Source organism: Bos mutus, chromosome 6 (assembly GCF_027580195.1).
Source record: "Bos mutus isolate GX-2022 chromosome 6, NWIPB_WYAK_1.1, whole genome shotgun sequence".
In the NCBI taxonomy this organism is placed as follows: domain Eukaryota; kingdom Metazoa; phylum Chordata; class Mammalia; order Artiodactyla; family Bovidae; genus Bos; species Bos mutus.
In genome coordinates, this window is record NC_091622.1 from 90161248 (window position 1) to 90178436 (window position 17189).

Here is a 17189-nt window from a genome sequence, read left to right on the forward strand (position 1 = left end):
ACTGTTGTCACACTGGAATGTACAGTGTAAAAGGTACTCTTTTCCTGTCAGTTAAAAGCGATATCATCCTATTTATTCATCAAGATACCAACCTGATTACATCTGGCTTTCCACACTATTTAACAGAACCTCAACTATCTCAGAGGTCATTCACTAACTCTGCCTGTAACTCCTGTGTATCTTCAAACATCTTTTTATTTGTTCCTGTCTTTCCCCTGAATTCTCAAAGTACTTTTATCATGCACTCAGTTCAGTTCAGTCACTCAGTCGTGTCTGACTCTTTGTGACCCCATGGACTGCAGCATACCTGGCCTCCCTGTCCATCACCAACTCCCAGAGTCTACTCAAACTCACATCCATTGAGTAGGTGATGCCATCCAACCATCTCATCCTCTGTCGTCCCCTTCTCCTCCCACCCTCAATCTTTCCCAGCATCAGGGTCTTTTCAAATGAGTCAGTCCTTCGCATCAGATGGCCAAAGTATTGGGAGTTTCAGCTTCCTTCAGTATCAGTCTTTCCAATGAATATTCAGGACTGGTATCTTTTAGGATGGACTGGTTGGATCTCCTTGCTGTCCAAGGGACTCTCAAGAGTCTACTCCAACACCACAGTCCAAAAGCATCAATTCTTTTCAGTGCTCAGCTTTCTTTATAGTCCAACCCTCACATCCATATATGACTACCGGAAAAACCATAGCTTTGACTAGACAGACCTTTGTTGTCCAAGTAATGTCTCTGCTTTTTAATATGCTGTCTAGGTTGGTCATAACTTTTCTTCCAAGAAGCTATCATGCACTCTGCACTCTATTAATCATATTCTGACCTAAATTACTAACCCTGCATCTATCTTAGTCTTCCCCTTCTCTACTCCCCTCTCAAATATTATAATCCAAGTTCTCCCTTAAATGTAATTCTCTAGAAAGTCACGATTCTCAAAAATCCAATGACCTCAGTCTTCTACCAGTCTGCATCACCATTGATGCTCACCTCCTCCTAACGCTTCTAGATTTCTACCATGAGGCAACTTTCCTTCTCATTAAAATGCAAAGTTCTCAAGGTCTGTCTGCTAATGTGGCAATTTCTGCTCATCAAACAGCTTCATCTTCCAGATTTATCTCAATTTGTATGTAGTCTCTGCTAGAATTCAAATTTGACACCTTAACCCCTTGCTGAATACGTACACATGATCTCATAAGTAAACCAATACATACACTCTCTTCTATACAGATAGAGCAGTTTCCTTGTTTCTGTTAATGATGCCACCACCTTTTTTGCTTTAAAGCTCAGTCCTTGCCCTCTTTAGAGGGAGGGCCCTTTTAAAGAGTGACTTGTCCTCTTTAAAAAGCTTCAAACTAAAATCTTGACAACTCAAAAATCTCTTGGAATTTGATCCATCCTTTCTGTTTCCCACTAAATTCAGACTCTTTCAATTCTTTCTCAAAAGGCTTCCAAACTGGTACAGTGGATGGGAATTTGCCTGCCAATGCAGGGGACAGGGGTGAGGTTCCTGTTCTGAGAGGATTCCACATGCCATGGAGCAACTAGGCCCGTGCACCACAACTACTGAGCCTCTGCGCCTAGAGCAGGTGCTCAGCAACAAGAGAAGCCACCTCAGAAGCTGGAGCACAAGGAAGGGCAGCACCTGCTCACTCAAACAGAGAAAGCCCACAACATAGCAACAAAGATCCATCACGACCGAAAAGAAACAATTTTTCTAAGTTTAATGCCCTCATTAAAAAAAAAGTCTTCCAAACTTCTGTATCATTGTACACATAAAATTGAAACACGTGCATTCAGTTTGAAGTATTATGCCTTCCAGAGAAATCCAGGCTGACATACACATCCCTAACCAACATTTCAAATGTACCTTCCACTACACTTCTCACCTCTCTAAACAAATTCTATGCTCTTAAGTGGTTCAGATGGTAAAGAATCCACCTGCAATGCAGGAGACTTGGGTTCAATCCCTTGGTTAGGAACATCCCCCAGAGAAAATGGCAACCCACTCGAGTATTTTTGACTGGAGAAACCCAGGGACAGAGGAGCCTGGAGGGCTACAGTCCATGGGGTTGCAAAGAGTCAGACACAACTGAGCAAATAAGCAAGAGTATCATACCATTTAGCATCTTTCCCTGAACTTGCAATTTTCATACTCTAGGCTACTGTCTTACTTCATTCAACACCAGCTGGATAAATAGGTGGGACAATACAAACTCATTCAATATTTATTAAATACATACTATCTAAGTGCCAGAAACTATGAAAGGAAAAAGAGAGGTGAATATGACAGACTTGATCTGCTGCACCAAAGAAATTTCAAGTCCAGTGGGAGCAAGAATTCCTAAATGCAATTATCTAATGTGATAAATGCTATGCTGCTGCTGCTACTGCTGCTGCTAAGTCGCGTCTGACTCTGTGCGACCCCATAGACTACAGCCTACCAGGCTCCTACGTGCATGGAATTTTCCAGGCGAGAGTACTGGAGTGGGGTGCCATTGCCTTCTCCGGATACATGCTATAGCCCTACCACAAAGAATGTACCACTTGAATTGGAACAGGAACAGAAATCTGGCATGCAGAAGATGAAGTGAGTATTCCAAATCAGAACTATTAATAAAAGAGAAAATATTTAGGGAACGACCATCTCTTCAAAACCATCAATTCTCCTTCATGGGTTTTTCGAAAATATACTCAAGATCCTATTCCAACCCAACCTGGCTTTCTTAGCTAAGTCCCTCAGGCAGGACTAATCATTTCTTCTTCTAAGTACTATGTGTATCATCTTTTGGCTCTTTTTATTAACACGTTTAGTCCTAGTAATGTGTACATGTGCACAGGCATAACCCTCTCCTGTTTGGAAGATTCCTTAAGTTAAGGCTAAACAAAAGCCTGGCAGTATTATGCTTCCAGGAGATGCTCAAGAGATTCTTTGCAGCATCTATCATTCCTTTGTACTTAAGAGGATTAAAAAAAATTGTTGAACAAATCTGTGATGCTGAAGACTTCTAAAGGGAATTCCCTGGTGGTCCAGTGATTATGACTTCATGCTTCCACTGCCAAGGGCAGGGGTTTCATCCGTGGTCAAGGAACTAAGATTGTGCATGCCACAAAGCACAGCCAAAAAAAACACACAAAATACTCTTAAGAGAAGGAGCCTACCAAAATACAAAGGTATTTCAACAGTTTCTAAAAGTGCTATGAGGGATATAATGTACATGATCAATTTAAGTTATTAACACTGCTCTATATTATATATGAAAGCTGTTAAGAGAGTAAATCCAAAGAGGTCACATCACAACTTTTTCTTTCTATTCCTATAATTTCTTATCTGTATGAGAGGATGGATAGTCAAACACTTATTGTGATAATCATTTCATAATGTATGTTAAGTCAAATCATCTTGCTGTACACAAACTTATATAATGCTATGACAATTGTGCATTAGTTTCTCAGTTGTGTCCGACTCTTTGCAACCCCATGGACTGTAACTGGCCAGGCTTCTCTGTCCATGGAATTCTCCAGGCAAGAATACTGGAGTGGGTAGCCATTCCCTTCTTCAGGGGATCTTCCCCAACCAAGAGATCAAACCTGGGTCTCCTAAATTGCAGGCATATTATTTACCATCTGATGCAATGTGGGAATGATAGTGAAAAAATAATTAAGTCATTAATCATGTAATTTCAAAACATTTTGAAAGCCAATATTTTACACTCTAGTTTTTTTTTTTTCTTTTAGCTGCCCCAGCCCTTAGTTGCAACCCTGGTAGCTCAGCTGGTAAAGAATCCTCCTGCAATGCAGGAGACCCTGGTTCGATCCCTGGGTCAAGAAGTTTCCCTGCAGAAGAGATACGCTACCCACTCAAGTATTTTTCAGCTTCCCTGGTGACTCAGACGGTAGTAAAGAATTCGCCTGTAATGGAGGAGACCAGGATTCGATCCCTGGGTTGGGAAGATCTCCTGGAGGAGGGCATGGCAAACCACTCCAGTATTCTTGCCTGGAGAATCCCCATTGACAGAGGTGCCTGGTGGGTTAAGCCCATGTGCCACAACTATTGAGTCTGTGCTCTACAACCCACACTCAGCAACAAGAGAACGTACCACAATGAGCAGCCCCCACTTGCTCCATCTAGAGAAAAGCGCAAGACCCAGCAAAGCCAATAAATATTTTTTAAATTGGAAGTTAAAACCATAATGACATAGCACTAAATACCTTTAATAACGCTTACATCAAAATCTAAAAATACTGAGTGCTTGCAAGGATGGGAAAAGTTGGTAGGAACTGAAAAAAGGTACAGTCACTTTGGAAAACAGTATGGCAGTTTCTCATAAAAGTAAACATACATGTCTCATATTACCCAGCAATTCCATTCCTAGATATTTATGTAAAAGAAATTAAGCATATGTCTACACAGAGAACTATATGTTGTTTGCAGCAGCTTTATTAACACTCAAAACCTGAAAACAACTAAATGATCATTAGCCAGGTGAATGAACAAACTGTGGTAAATCCAAATAATCAAATACTACTTGGCAATAAAAATAATTTACTGATGGAGAAGGAAATGGCAACCCACTCCAGTATTCTTGCCTGGAAAAGTCCATGGACAGAGGAGCCTGGCAGGCTGCAGTCCATGGGGTTACATGACTGAGCATGTGTGCATGAGGGTGGAGGGTCACAGGTTGGTAGCAATAAACTGGTAGAACTAAAAAAATAATAATAATAATAATTTACTGATAATATGCAGGTAGCACTAGTGGTAAAGATCCACCTGCCAGTGCAGGAGACCTAAGAGACATGGGTTCCATCCCCGGGTTGGCAGCCCATTCTTCTTGCGTGGAAAATCTTATGGACAGAGGAGCCTGGCGGGCTACGCTGCATTTATAGGGTCCTAAAGAGTCAGACACAACTAAAGCGACTTAGCACGCAAAATGCAACAACATAAACGAGTTTCCAAAGTATTACTAAAAGATAAAGTTAATGCTCCCCTTCATGTATCACTGCCTTCTCCTGGTGAAGGGGCCTGCCTAACTCAATGAAGCTATAAGCCATGCCCTGTCGGGCCACCCAAGGAGGACAGGTCATAGTAAAGAATTCTGACAAAACATGGTCCACTGGAGGAGGCAATGGAAACCCACTGCAGATTTCTTGCCATGAGAAACCCATGAAGAGTATGAAAAAGCAAAAAGGTATGACACCAGAAGATGCCTCCAGGTCAGAAAGCATTTGATATGCTACTGGGGAAGAAAGAAAGAAAGAAAGTGAAGTCACTCTGTCGTGTCTGACTCTTTGCGGCCCCGTGGACTGTAGCCCGCCAGGCTCCTCTGTCCATGGGATTCTCCAGGCAAGAATACTGGAGTGGGTTGTCATTTCTTCTCCAGGGGATATTCCCAAACCAGAGATCGAACCCTGCCTGCACTGCAGGCAGATGCTTTATCCTCTGAGCCACCAGGGAAGCCCTACTGGGGAAGAAGGAAGGGCAATTACTAACACCTCCAGAAAGAATAAAGCTGCTGGGCCAAAGCAGAAATGATGCTCAGCTGTGGATGTGTCTCATGGTGAAGGTAAAAAACAATACTGGATAGGAACTTGCAATATTCAGTTCAGTTCAGTCACTCAGTCGTGTCCGACTCTTTGCAATCCCATGGACTGCAGTACGCCAGGCTTCCCTGTCCATCACCAACTCCCGGAGCATACTCAAACTCATGTCCATCACATCGATGATACCATCCAACCAGCTCATCCTCTATTGTCCCCTTTTCCTCCCACCTTCAATCTTTCCCAGCATCAGGGTCTTTTCAAATAAGTCAGTTCTTCACATCAGGTGGCCAAAGTATTGGAGTTTCAGCTTCAACATCAGTCCCTCCAATGAATATTCAGGACTGATTTCCTTAAGGATGGACTGGTTGGATCTCCTTGCAGTCCAAGGGACTCTCAAGAGTCTTCTCCAACACCACAGTTCAAAAGCATCAATTCTTGCCAGCACCCAGCTTTCATTACAGTCCAACTCTCACATTCATACATGACTATTGGAAAAACCATAGCTTTGACTAGGCAGATTTTTGTTGGTAAAGTAATGTCCCTTTTTTAATGAGACATTATTAAAACTTTTTAGTATACTATCTAGGTTGGTCATAACTTTTCTTCCAAGGAGCAAGCATCTTTTAATTTCATGGCTGCAGTCACCATCTGCAGTGATTTTGGAGCCCAAATAGATAAAGTCTCTCACTGTTTCCACTGTTTTCCCATCTATTTGCCATGAAGTGATGGGACCAGATGCCATGATCTTAGTTTTCTGAGATCTTAGTTTTCTGAATATTGAGTTTTAAGCCAATTTTTTCACTATCCTCTTTCACTTCCATCAAGAGGCTCTTTAGTTCTTCACTTTCTCCATAAGTGTGGCGTCATCTGTGTATTCAAGGTTATTGATATTTCTCCCAGCAATCTTGATTCCAGCTTGTGCTTCTTCCAGTTCAGCATTTCTCAATATGTACACTGCACATAAGTTAAATAAGCAAGGTGACAATATACAGCGTTGATGTACTCCTCTCCCGATTTGGAACCAGTTTGCTGTTCCATGTCCAGTTCTAACTACTGCTTCTTGACCTGCATACAGATTTCCCAGGGGGCAGATCAGTTGGTTTGGTATTCCCATCTCTTTCAGAATTTTCCAGTTTGTTGTGATCCACACAGTCAAAAGCTTTGGCATAGTCAATAAAGCAAAAGAAGATGTTTTTCTGGAACTCTCGCTTTTTCGATGATCCAGTTGATGTTGGCAATTTGATCTCTGGTTCCTCTGCCTTTCTAAATCCAGCTTGAACATCAAATTCACAGTTCATGTACTGATAAAGCCTAGCTTGGAGAATTTTGAGCATTATTATTGCATAGGAACCTGGAATGTTAGGTCCACAAATCAAGGTAAATTGGACGTGGTCAAGCAGAAGTGGACAAGAGTGAATATCAACATCTCAGGAATCAGTGAACTAAAAAGGACAGGAATGCCTGCATTTAATTCAGATGAACATTTTATATACTACTGTGGGAAAGAACCCCTTAGAACAAAAGGAGTAGCCCTCACGGTCAACAAGAGTCTGAAATGCAGTACTTGGGCGCAACATCAAAAACAACAGAATGATCTTGGTTCATTTTCAAAGTAACCATTCAATATCACAGTAATCCAAGTCTATGCTCCAAACACTGATGCCGAAAAAGCTGAAGTTGACCAGTTCTATGAAGATCTACAACACCTTCTAGAACCCCCCAAAAAGATGTCCTTTTCATCATATAGGACTGGAATGCAAAAGTAAGATGTCAAGGAGGTACAGGAATAACAGGTAAATTTGGCCTTGGAGTGCAAAATGAAGCACAGCAAAGATAACAGAGTTTTGTCCAGTGAACACACTAGTCATAGCAAACACTGTTTCCAACAATACAAGAGAAGACTCTACACATGAACATCACCAGATGGTCAATACTGAAATCAGACTGATTATGTTCTTTGCAGCTGAAGATGGAGAAGCTCTGTACAGTCAGTAAAAACAAGACCTGGAGCAAACTGAGGCTCACTCAGATCACAAGCCCCTTATTCCAAAATTCAGACATAAATTGAAGAAAGTAGGGAAAACCACCAGGCATTCAGGTAGGACCTAAATCAAATCTCTTATAAAAATACAGCAGAGGTGACAAGTAGATTCAAGGGATTAGATCTGGTAGACAGAGTGCCTGAAGATAAGGGTGGAGGTTCATGACACTGTACAGGAGGCAGTGGCCAAAACCATCCTAAAGAAAAAGAAATGCAAGAAGGCAAAGTGGTTGTCTGAGGAGGCTTTACAAATAGCTGAGGAAAGAAGAGAAGGGAAAGACAAGGGAGAAAGGGAAAGATACACCCAACTGAATACAGAGTTCCAAAGAACAGCAAGGAGAGATAAGAAGGCCTTCTTATGTGAACAATGCATAGAAATAGAGCAAAACAACAGAATGGAAAAGAAGCAAGACTTCTTTCAGTATGGGAAGTATGTGAACTGAGAATTTCCAGATGTACAAATTGGATTTAGAAAAGGCAGAAGAACCAGAGATCAAATTGCCAACATCTGTCAGATCATAGAAAAAGCAAGAGAATTCCAAAAAAATATCTGCTTCTGCTTCATTGACTAAGCTAAAGCCTTTGACTGTGTGGATCACAGCAGACCGTGGAAAATTCAAGAAACAAGAATATCAGACCACCTATCTGCCTCCTGAGAAACCTATATGCAGATCAAGAACAAGAGGTAGAACCGGACATGGAACAACGGACTGGTTCAAAACTGAGTACATCAAGGCTGTATGTATGTTGTCACCCTGCTTTTTTAACTTCCATGAAGAGTACATCATATGAAATGCCCTTGTCAATCAAGATTGCTGGGAGAAATATAAACAACCTCAGATATGCTGATGATACCACTCTAATGGTAGAAAGCGAAGAGGAACTAAAGAGCCTCTTGATGAAGGTAAAAGAGGAGAGTGAAAAAACTGGCTTAAAACTCAATGTTCAAAAAACGAAGATCATGGCATCCAGTCCCATCACTTCATTCTGAACAGACGGGGGAAACAATGGAAACAGTGACAGACTTTATTTTCTTGGGCTCCAAAATCACTGCAGACGGTAACTACAGCCATGAAATTAAAAGATGCTTGCTCCTTGGAAGACAGGCTATGACAAGCCTAGAGAGTGTATTAAAAAGCACAGATATTACTTTGCCAACAAAGTTCCGTATCGTCAAAGCTATGGTTTTTCCAGTAGTCATGTATGAATGTGAGAGCTGGACAGTAAAAAAGACTGAGTGCCGAAGAATTGATGCTTTTGAACTTTTGTGCTGGAGAGGACTCTTGAGAGTCCCTTGGACTGCAAGGAGATCAAACCAGTCCATCCTAAAGGAAATCAACCCTCAATATTCATTGGAAGGACTGATGCTGAAGCTGAAGCTCCAGTACTTTGGCCACCTGATGTGAAGAGCTGACTCACTGGAATAGACCCTGATGCTGGCAAAGATTGAAGGCAGGAGGAGAAGGGGACGACAGAGGACAAGATGGTTGGATCACATCACCAACTCAATGGACATAGATTGAGCAAACTCTGGGAAACAGTGAAGGACAGGGAAGCCTGGTGTGTAGTCCATGGAGTCACAAAGAGTTGGACACAACTGAGCCACTGAATAACAACAAGAGCTCTCTCCAGGAAAATCAGATACCAAGGGAACATTTCATGAAAGAATGTGCACGATAAAGGACAGAAATGATAACGACCCAACAGAACCAGAAGAGATTAAAAAGAGGTGGCAAGAATACACAGAAGAACTATACAAAAAGGTCTTAATGGCTCTGATAACCACGATGGTGTGATCACCCACCTAGAGCCAGACATCCTGGGGTGTACGTCAAGTGGGTCTGAGGAAGCATCACTACGAACAAAGCTAGTGGAAGTGATAGAATTCCAGTTGAGCTATTTCAAATCCTAAAAGATGATGCTGTTAAAGTGCTGCACTCAATGTGTCAGCAAATTTGGAAAACTCAGCAGTGGCCACAGGACTGGAAAAAAATCAGTTTTTTTTCCAATCCCAAAGAAAGGCAATGCCAAAGATGTTCAAACTACAAGATAATTGCACTCATTTCACATGCTAGCAACATAATGCTCAAAATCCTTCAAGCTAGGCTTCAACAGTATGTGAAATGAGAACTTACAGATGTACAAGCTAGATTTAGAAAAGGCAGAGAGGAACCAGAAATCAGATTGCCACCACTTTGTTGGATCATAGAAAGAAGCAAGAGAATTCCAGAAAAACATCCCCTTCTGCTTCACAGACTACGAGAAAGCCTTTGTGTGGATCATAGCAAACCGTGGAAAATTCTTTCAGAAATAGGAGCACCAAATCACCTTACCAGTTTCCTGAGGAACCTGTACGCAGGTCAAGAAGTAAATTATTAACAGAACTGGACATGGAACAACAGACTGGTTCAAAATTGGGAAAGGAACACAAAACTGTATACTGTCACTCTGCTTATTTAATTTATATGCAGAGGACATAATGTGATATACTGGGATGAATGAATCACAAGCTGGAATCAAGACTGCTGGGAGAAACAGTAAATTCTAGAATGCTACAAATCCCATCTTGGGCGGGGAGGAGGGGGAAGGGATAATACAAAAAGAAGTATACAAGATAAAACGTGTTGTGGATCTAGGGGAAAAAAAAACTTCATATCAATTCATACCACCACTGGTAAACTATTTATTGAGTATTAAAAAGAGTATAATTAATTTTGTAATTTTAAAACACTTTAAAATTTTCACTTGTTTTTTGATAACCATAACAGATATATGTTATTGGTTCAAAAACATGGCTCTAAAATAAAGATCGAAAGTGTGAAAATTAATTTAGCACTACTAGCAGAGCAAAAATAATCTGACATTATGCCTACATTAGTGACAATTTATTGTTAAAATCTTGAGTGTGCTTAAATATTACCAACTAATTGAAGATAAAGTTGAGCAGGTGGAGTAGGGGAACAGACTAGTAAAGTTCTACCATGCTGGAATTTAAAATGAGCAGCTACACAGAGAAACAAAAATAAAGAAACTTACTGCCTAGATACAAAGGTACAGTGGAATTTTGTTTCCAAGAGGTAATTTTAAAAATATCTGGTATACTTACCTGATACAGTACTGTTTTTTTTCTGATAGCCTAATGGCAACCCACTCCAGTACTCTTGCCTGGAAAATCCCATGGATGGAGGAGCCTGGTAGGCTGCAGTCCATGGGGTAGCGGAGAGTAGGACACTACTGAGCAACTTCACTTTCACTTTTCACTTTCGTGCATTGGAGAAGGAAATGGCAACCCACTCCAGTGTTCTTGCCTGGAGAATCCCAGGGATGGGGGAGCCTGGTGGCCTGGTGTCTGTGGGGTTGCACAGAGTCGGACACGACTGAAGTGATTTAGCAGCGGCAATGTTAAATTAATGGTCTTGAAACCAAAAATGTAATAATATACTGAACCCCAACTGTGGAACATCAGTTCATATGCAGTCATTAAAATATTGTCAAAGGCTAAAACCATAAGGGGAAAAAATGAAATACAAAATTTGCAACTAAAGTATGATTTCACTAACATGAAGGGCAATGTATGCACTTGGACAGGAAAATGAAATTAATTCTTTAGATCTACTACTGCAAAATAATGATCAGTGTAGAATACAATACAAAAGATAAGGTTATCCAAGTGAAATACTTTTGTGTTCCTTTAACCCTTTTTAATCTTAGGGATCTCTGAAATGGCACCTCCGTTCTCTACTCAGTAATAAAATGGCTCTATCTACACATGATCATAAAATCTAGCTATACTAAACTGCTAAACACCTAGCTGCACCTCAGCCATATATAAGTATCAAAGTGAGTGAGTGTTAGCTGCTTAGTCGTGCCCAACACTTTGCAACCCCATGGACTGTGGCCCACCAGGCTCCTCCTTGTCTGGGTATTCTCCAGGCAAGAATACTGGAGTGGGTTGCCATTCCCTTCTCCAGGGGATCTTCCCAACCCAGGGCCCAAACCAGGGCCCTCCATATTGCAGGCAGATTCTTTTATGACTGAGTCACCTGGGAAGCCCCTTAAGCATCAAAATGCAGAATTGAAAATTCACTCTTCAAAGACCCTGGAATATTCTGACCACCATCTATAAGGAGTGATGAGAACTGCAGTATCTTTAACTCTAACAGTTGGGGATGGGGAATTTCAGTTATTGCAACTAATTACATGAAATTCCATCACAATTTAATACTTAGAAGAAAAAAGTCCAAAATAAAAACTGCTAAAAAGTTGAGACCCCATGTTGTCTTGTTTTTTAAAAAAGAAGCCAAAAGAAAATGACATTTTGGAAAACAGAAAAAATTCTACAAAAATAATTTTTCAGTATTGTGAAGTTAGAAGTAGTACTCTATCTTGCTTTCTATTACAAAAAAAAGTAAGATCCTATAAAGAGGATGCAGTTTTCTTATCAAAAACTGTTACCAAAGGCTATGTCTATGCTAGTTCAGAACTTATCTCTACTACTGAATAATTATCCCACCCTTTCCTCTCTAGAGCCCCTCACTCCTGGCTGGCTCACACTAGTCAGGCCCAGGTCCATTGTCACTGAAGCAAGGACTGCAATACCCATTCTTAACAGCTAACCCCATATCAAAATTGAAACCTTTGGAACTACCAAAGGGTCTCTATTTAAAATGACTTTACCAATCAAAACAGCAATGCTTATCTACTGAAAGCAGCAACCTTCAATTTGTTGTGGCACCATGAAATGAAAGCATCACAAACAAGATCTAAGCACCAGTCACAGAAATAAGAGATAGTTGTGGATTAAGCCTTTTCTTTCAGAGGGCCCCAAAGGTAAGGAGGTGAGTTTTTAAATTCAGAAAGTATTAAAAGTGACCAAGCACTGAAGTGGAAATGCTGCCCCACAAAAATTAGTGTGTATTTATATTATGCTTTAAGGCAACCTTAAACAAGTAACCTACACATCCCTTTACCTCCTTCAGATAGATAAGATAATAGCTTCATTTACAGAAAAGGAAGCCACAATGTTAAGAGCCTAAGGAAAGTAGTTCAAAGTCCCCCAGTTATGAGAGAGAGCATTTGAAACCTGGTCTCCTCCCTAGGACAGTGATGTTTTCATTATATCTGTTTAAGAACTACCACTTTTGAAGACCATCCCAGGATGCAAGAATGTAAAAAAAAATTAAAGTCCAACTGTTAGTTTATTTGATACTGCAGGAAGAAGTTAAAAGACAAAAGACAGTAACATAAAAGGAAATCCACAACAGTCATCCCAACATACCTACAGTATCAACATACGGTAAAATATCTAGAATTTAAAAGATAAAAATAAGCTGAGGGACAGCCATCAAGAAACTGATTACATTGCTGCTCAAGCCAGTCCAGAGTTCCAGGAGATGGAACTTGTTTGTTCTGTCAGCTTTTAAATGTTTCCCGTGGCAAGAGTCATGTCTGTCAATTAAATTCTACTGAATTTAAGTTCAGGAACAACCCTCTAGTTTGTAATTATCAAAACCAGCCTTGAAAAGGGGTCATTCCTCACCTCCATACCCACTCAGTATAAAATATGTTGGGAAAAGTCTTACTTAAAGCAATCAAGGGAAGAACTTTCAATCCTGATAATGGGCAATTAACAGCAATAATTCTTCAGGACAAGGAAACTGTTAACCTAAAGACACTACTGGTATTTATATATTTTCAGTAACTAGCTGATAGGGAGATTTTCTTTTTATTTTATTTTTTAAACTTTACAAAATTGTGTTAGTTTTGCCAAATATCAAAATGAATCCGCCACAGGTATACATGTGTTCCCCATCCTGAACCCTCCTCCCTCCCCATACCATCCCTCTGGGTCGTCCCAGTGCACTAGCCCCAAGCATCCAGTATCATGCATTGAACCTGGACTGGCAATTCGTTTTATACATGATATTTTACATGTTTCAATGCCATTCTCCCAAATCTTCCCACCCTCTCCCTCTCCCACAGAGTCCATAAGACTGTTCTATACGGAGATTTTCATTAAGTGAACTGTGGATAATGAAAATAACCTACTACCAACAGTGCCAATACTATTCAAACTCAAGAGCTTTCTGGTAGCAATTCTCCTCACCTACTAACTACTCACTCACTCGACTACCAAATTCAAGACATTTACTTCTCCTTCCATTTTTGGTCCCTATCCACTCCACAAGCATTCTGGTTCTTTCCTCTTGCTGCTGCTGCTGCTGCTGCTGCTAAGTCGCTTCAGTCGGGTCCGACTCTGTGCGACCCCAGAGACGGCAGCCCACCAGGCTCCCCCGTCCCTGGGATTCTCCAGGCAAGAACACTGGAGTGGGTTGCCATTTCCTCTTGCTACTCACTGACAAATATTTCAACCCTGAATATTCAACAACTTGAACTATAATAGCTCCTAAATAGAAAGAAATCCATTTGAGGTCCTTATCCTCCCTTCAATTCCTTGCTAACTTTTCAGAATTAAACAGCCTCAAGAGATGAAATCATAACACATGTTTTCTCTTGGCTAATCCCAAATATTTAACGGGAAAATAATATCACCAAAGAAACAACACATTTCAGTTTAAACGAATCATACCGTCTATTTTCTGAGACCAGGAATTTTGGACATCAAAAGGACCACTGGATACTAACAGGGCCAAATGTTTACTCTGAAACTTTGTTCACATGCCTAAGGCTATATTAACTGCCAAATATGGAGCTAGACAAGGAATTCCCACTTTCTTCCCCTCTAATATAGGAGGCTCCCCAAACTGCAGTTAATGTTTCACGAATCCAGGTACATGCAATGCTAACATTTGAAAGACTAGCACGAGCTGCTAAAGCCAGTATTTCGACACAAGTTATTATCACAACAATCATATGGGGACAAGACGGAATAACTTTGCTATTATTCCAGCTTCGGTGCACGTGTATGGTTTTGTTTTTGTTTGATTTTTCAGACAGCAAAGGCATTGACCCTCCAAAAAAAAAAAAGTTCTGTTAAGAAACTAGGCATACCTTGGAGGGAAAAAAAAATTGATCTATGCGGAAAATTGTAGCTGCAATCTACACTCGCCCCAAAGCGGCACAGGGCCATCTTAAGAAATCTGCCTTTAGAGATGCAGGTAAAATTCGATCAGATTCAACTAACAAAATTAACACAACCTAGGGACGTTATGTTCCTCCCCTTGACTATCCTTCCCACTCTCCCCAAAAAAAGAGATGGGAAAAAATAAATAAACCCCCTCCCCAGAGCAAACATCTCTTCTATTCCTGAGTCAGTAAGAGATCGCCTGCATAAAAGGGCACGGAGAAGGAACACGTTATATATAGCCCGGGTTTCAGAACTCGTCCGGGATAAAACCGAGGCGGGTCAGAGACCGCGGAACACCAGGTACTGGGTAAGCAAAGCGGCGGCTGCTTCAGACCCGGATTCTGTTTCCGTGCAGAGAAATGGTGCCCGGAGGCCGCTACTTTCGCATCTGCGTCGCTTCTGCCTCCGCCGACACAGCCTCTTTTCCCCTCCCCCACGGGCGGGGCGGCAGCGGCGGCCTCCCCGTTCCCGGGGAACCGGGAGTAAGAGCCACAAGAGTCGGGGACGAGTGGGGGGCTGCGCACCTGAAAACACACTCTCCGGCAAGCCCACTCCCCTACGTCCCGTCCGAAGCCTCTATCAGCGCGCCTTTGGGAGCCGCTGCGTCCCCTTACCCAGCTCGCCATCTCATCCCCAACCAACACCGGCCCCACCTGTGCCCTCGGAGCCCTCTGTCCGCACGACGCGCGCCGGTCACCTCCCTGCCCACGCGGCCTCCCACCCCTCACCTGAGAGGAAAGGCTCGGCTTCTCTCACGCACACACCAGCAGCGTAGGCAGCCGGCAAGAACAATGTCTCTCTCGGCCTCAACACCTCCGACACCGGGGCTCACGTAAAGAACGGTTGCCGCGGGCCGCTGCGCGCGACGGGAATGTCCCCTTCCGACCACCACACCGACCGTCCTTCCCGGCCCCCGTACACACCTCCAACCAACAGCGGCGGCGGGTACGTCGCGCGGAGGTCAGCGGGAGAGTCGCCGAGGACCGGCTGCAGCAGGTTCTTCTCACTCGCCGCCCCCTCCCTCTGACAAATCTCAAGCCTAGGAAGCCGGAGAGCCGAGAGCAGGTTCCGCTCACAACCACCTCTTCCCGGGCGCCAGGCGCTGCGGCGAGCGACAAGGAACACGGACGTCCCGCCCCCTTTGCCGCCGCCCCCTCTTATTGTTTTACCCCTGCCGAAAGGGCTGGGGAACCCCCCAGCACGGCTTCAGCCAATCAAGCATCTCCTCCGCGAGCTGGACCCAACCTTCTCGCGTCCCTCTGCGGAGCACGCGCAGAACGCCGCCGCGCTCACGTACTCTCGCTCCCGGAAAGCCGGGGAACCGGAACCGGCCTGAAGCCGGGGCGAGAGTCCGCTGATTTGACGTCACAAGGAGGCTGCCTTTCTCCGGCCCAAGGCTCGGGCCTCGTCGCCCTTCGAAATCGCGGCGTAACAGGAGCCGGGTGGCTGCAGCGCTGTGCTTTTTGCGCTGTGCCCCTTTGGGGACTGGTTTTTCTGGTCCTTTTATATTATTAATGTTAAGGGGGAGAAAATGTAGTGATTCTTCTTTCTGAACTAGGTATCTGCAGGTTGCTGCTCTAGACGAGCATATAATGCAGTCAGTGGCTTTAGCTGCTTGCACCGTAAACTCAGCCTAGGAAATGGAGGTTTTTAAGCTCCACGGAGAAGGGCACATCCGTTCAAACAGGTTTAACGCAACATACATTATAGGGCCTACTGCGTTCTAGGTACTGGGATGTAGAAAAAAATACGACGTGGCCTCCACGGAGAGGGGGGGCATTCTATTTCTTTGTGTGCCTGTTCAGTGTTCAGGCGTTGCTAAATACATGCTAAGCATTTTATATGCCAAAGCAGCTAAAAGGGTGAAATCCCAGGAGATATCAGGATTACAGCCCTGTCCTAGATCAGACTTGGCCCCGGGGACATAGCTGAGAAAACACTAGACACCGACTCTCATGACCTTGATTCATGGAAAAAGCCAAATCTGCTTACAGTGAAGGAAGCCACTTTGCACCTTAGTTCTGGCAATGTTTCTCAGGGACTATCAAGACAGCTGAGGAATTTTGGAAAGGAGGAGCTGAGGAAACGGTGAAAGAAATAAAAGGCAATTAGGAAATGCCCATATACAGATAAAATGTAGGGATACACATTTAAGCAGTTTTCTTCACAATCCTATTAAAGCAATTTAAAGGTTTTTTTCACGTGTGAAAACAGGTTTACGGGGCAGTGCCAACATTTGAACCTTCAAAATCTACACTTTCAGGTTGCTCAATCATTTTGTTATATGCAAAATACATGGGCTGTCACTTTTAGGAAGTTAACTTTGACATGGTTTTCCTTAGAAGTAGCATAATACATTAAATGCATATTGCCCTTCATATCTAATACTTATGTACCAGCCACTCATCTACTTTAATTGTTTAATCCTTATAACCCTATAAAGTAGTTACTATTTTTATGCCCATTTAACACATGAAGAAACTGAGGCTTAGAGAGGTCAAGTAACTTGCCCAAGGTCACCAGC

At 42.6% G+C, this 17189-nt stretch overlaps 1 protein-coding gene across 2 annotated transcripts in view; it reads right to left on the reverse strand.

The window, feature by feature from the left end:
* Nucleotides 1-15812, reverse strand: part of G3BP2 (G3BP stress granule assembly factor 2) — a 37163-nt gene extending 21351 nt beyond the window's left edge. Inside the window, exon 1 of one of the 2 annotated variants that reach the window (XM_005909115.3) lies at nt 15589-15812. The gene's annotated coding sequence lies outside the window, so the exon portion shown is untranslated. The remainder of the gene's footprint in view (nt 1-15588) is intronic. The other variant, XM_005909116.3, reaches the window with a different exon arrangement.
* Between the last annotated feature and the right edge of the window lie 1377 nt (nt 15813-17189).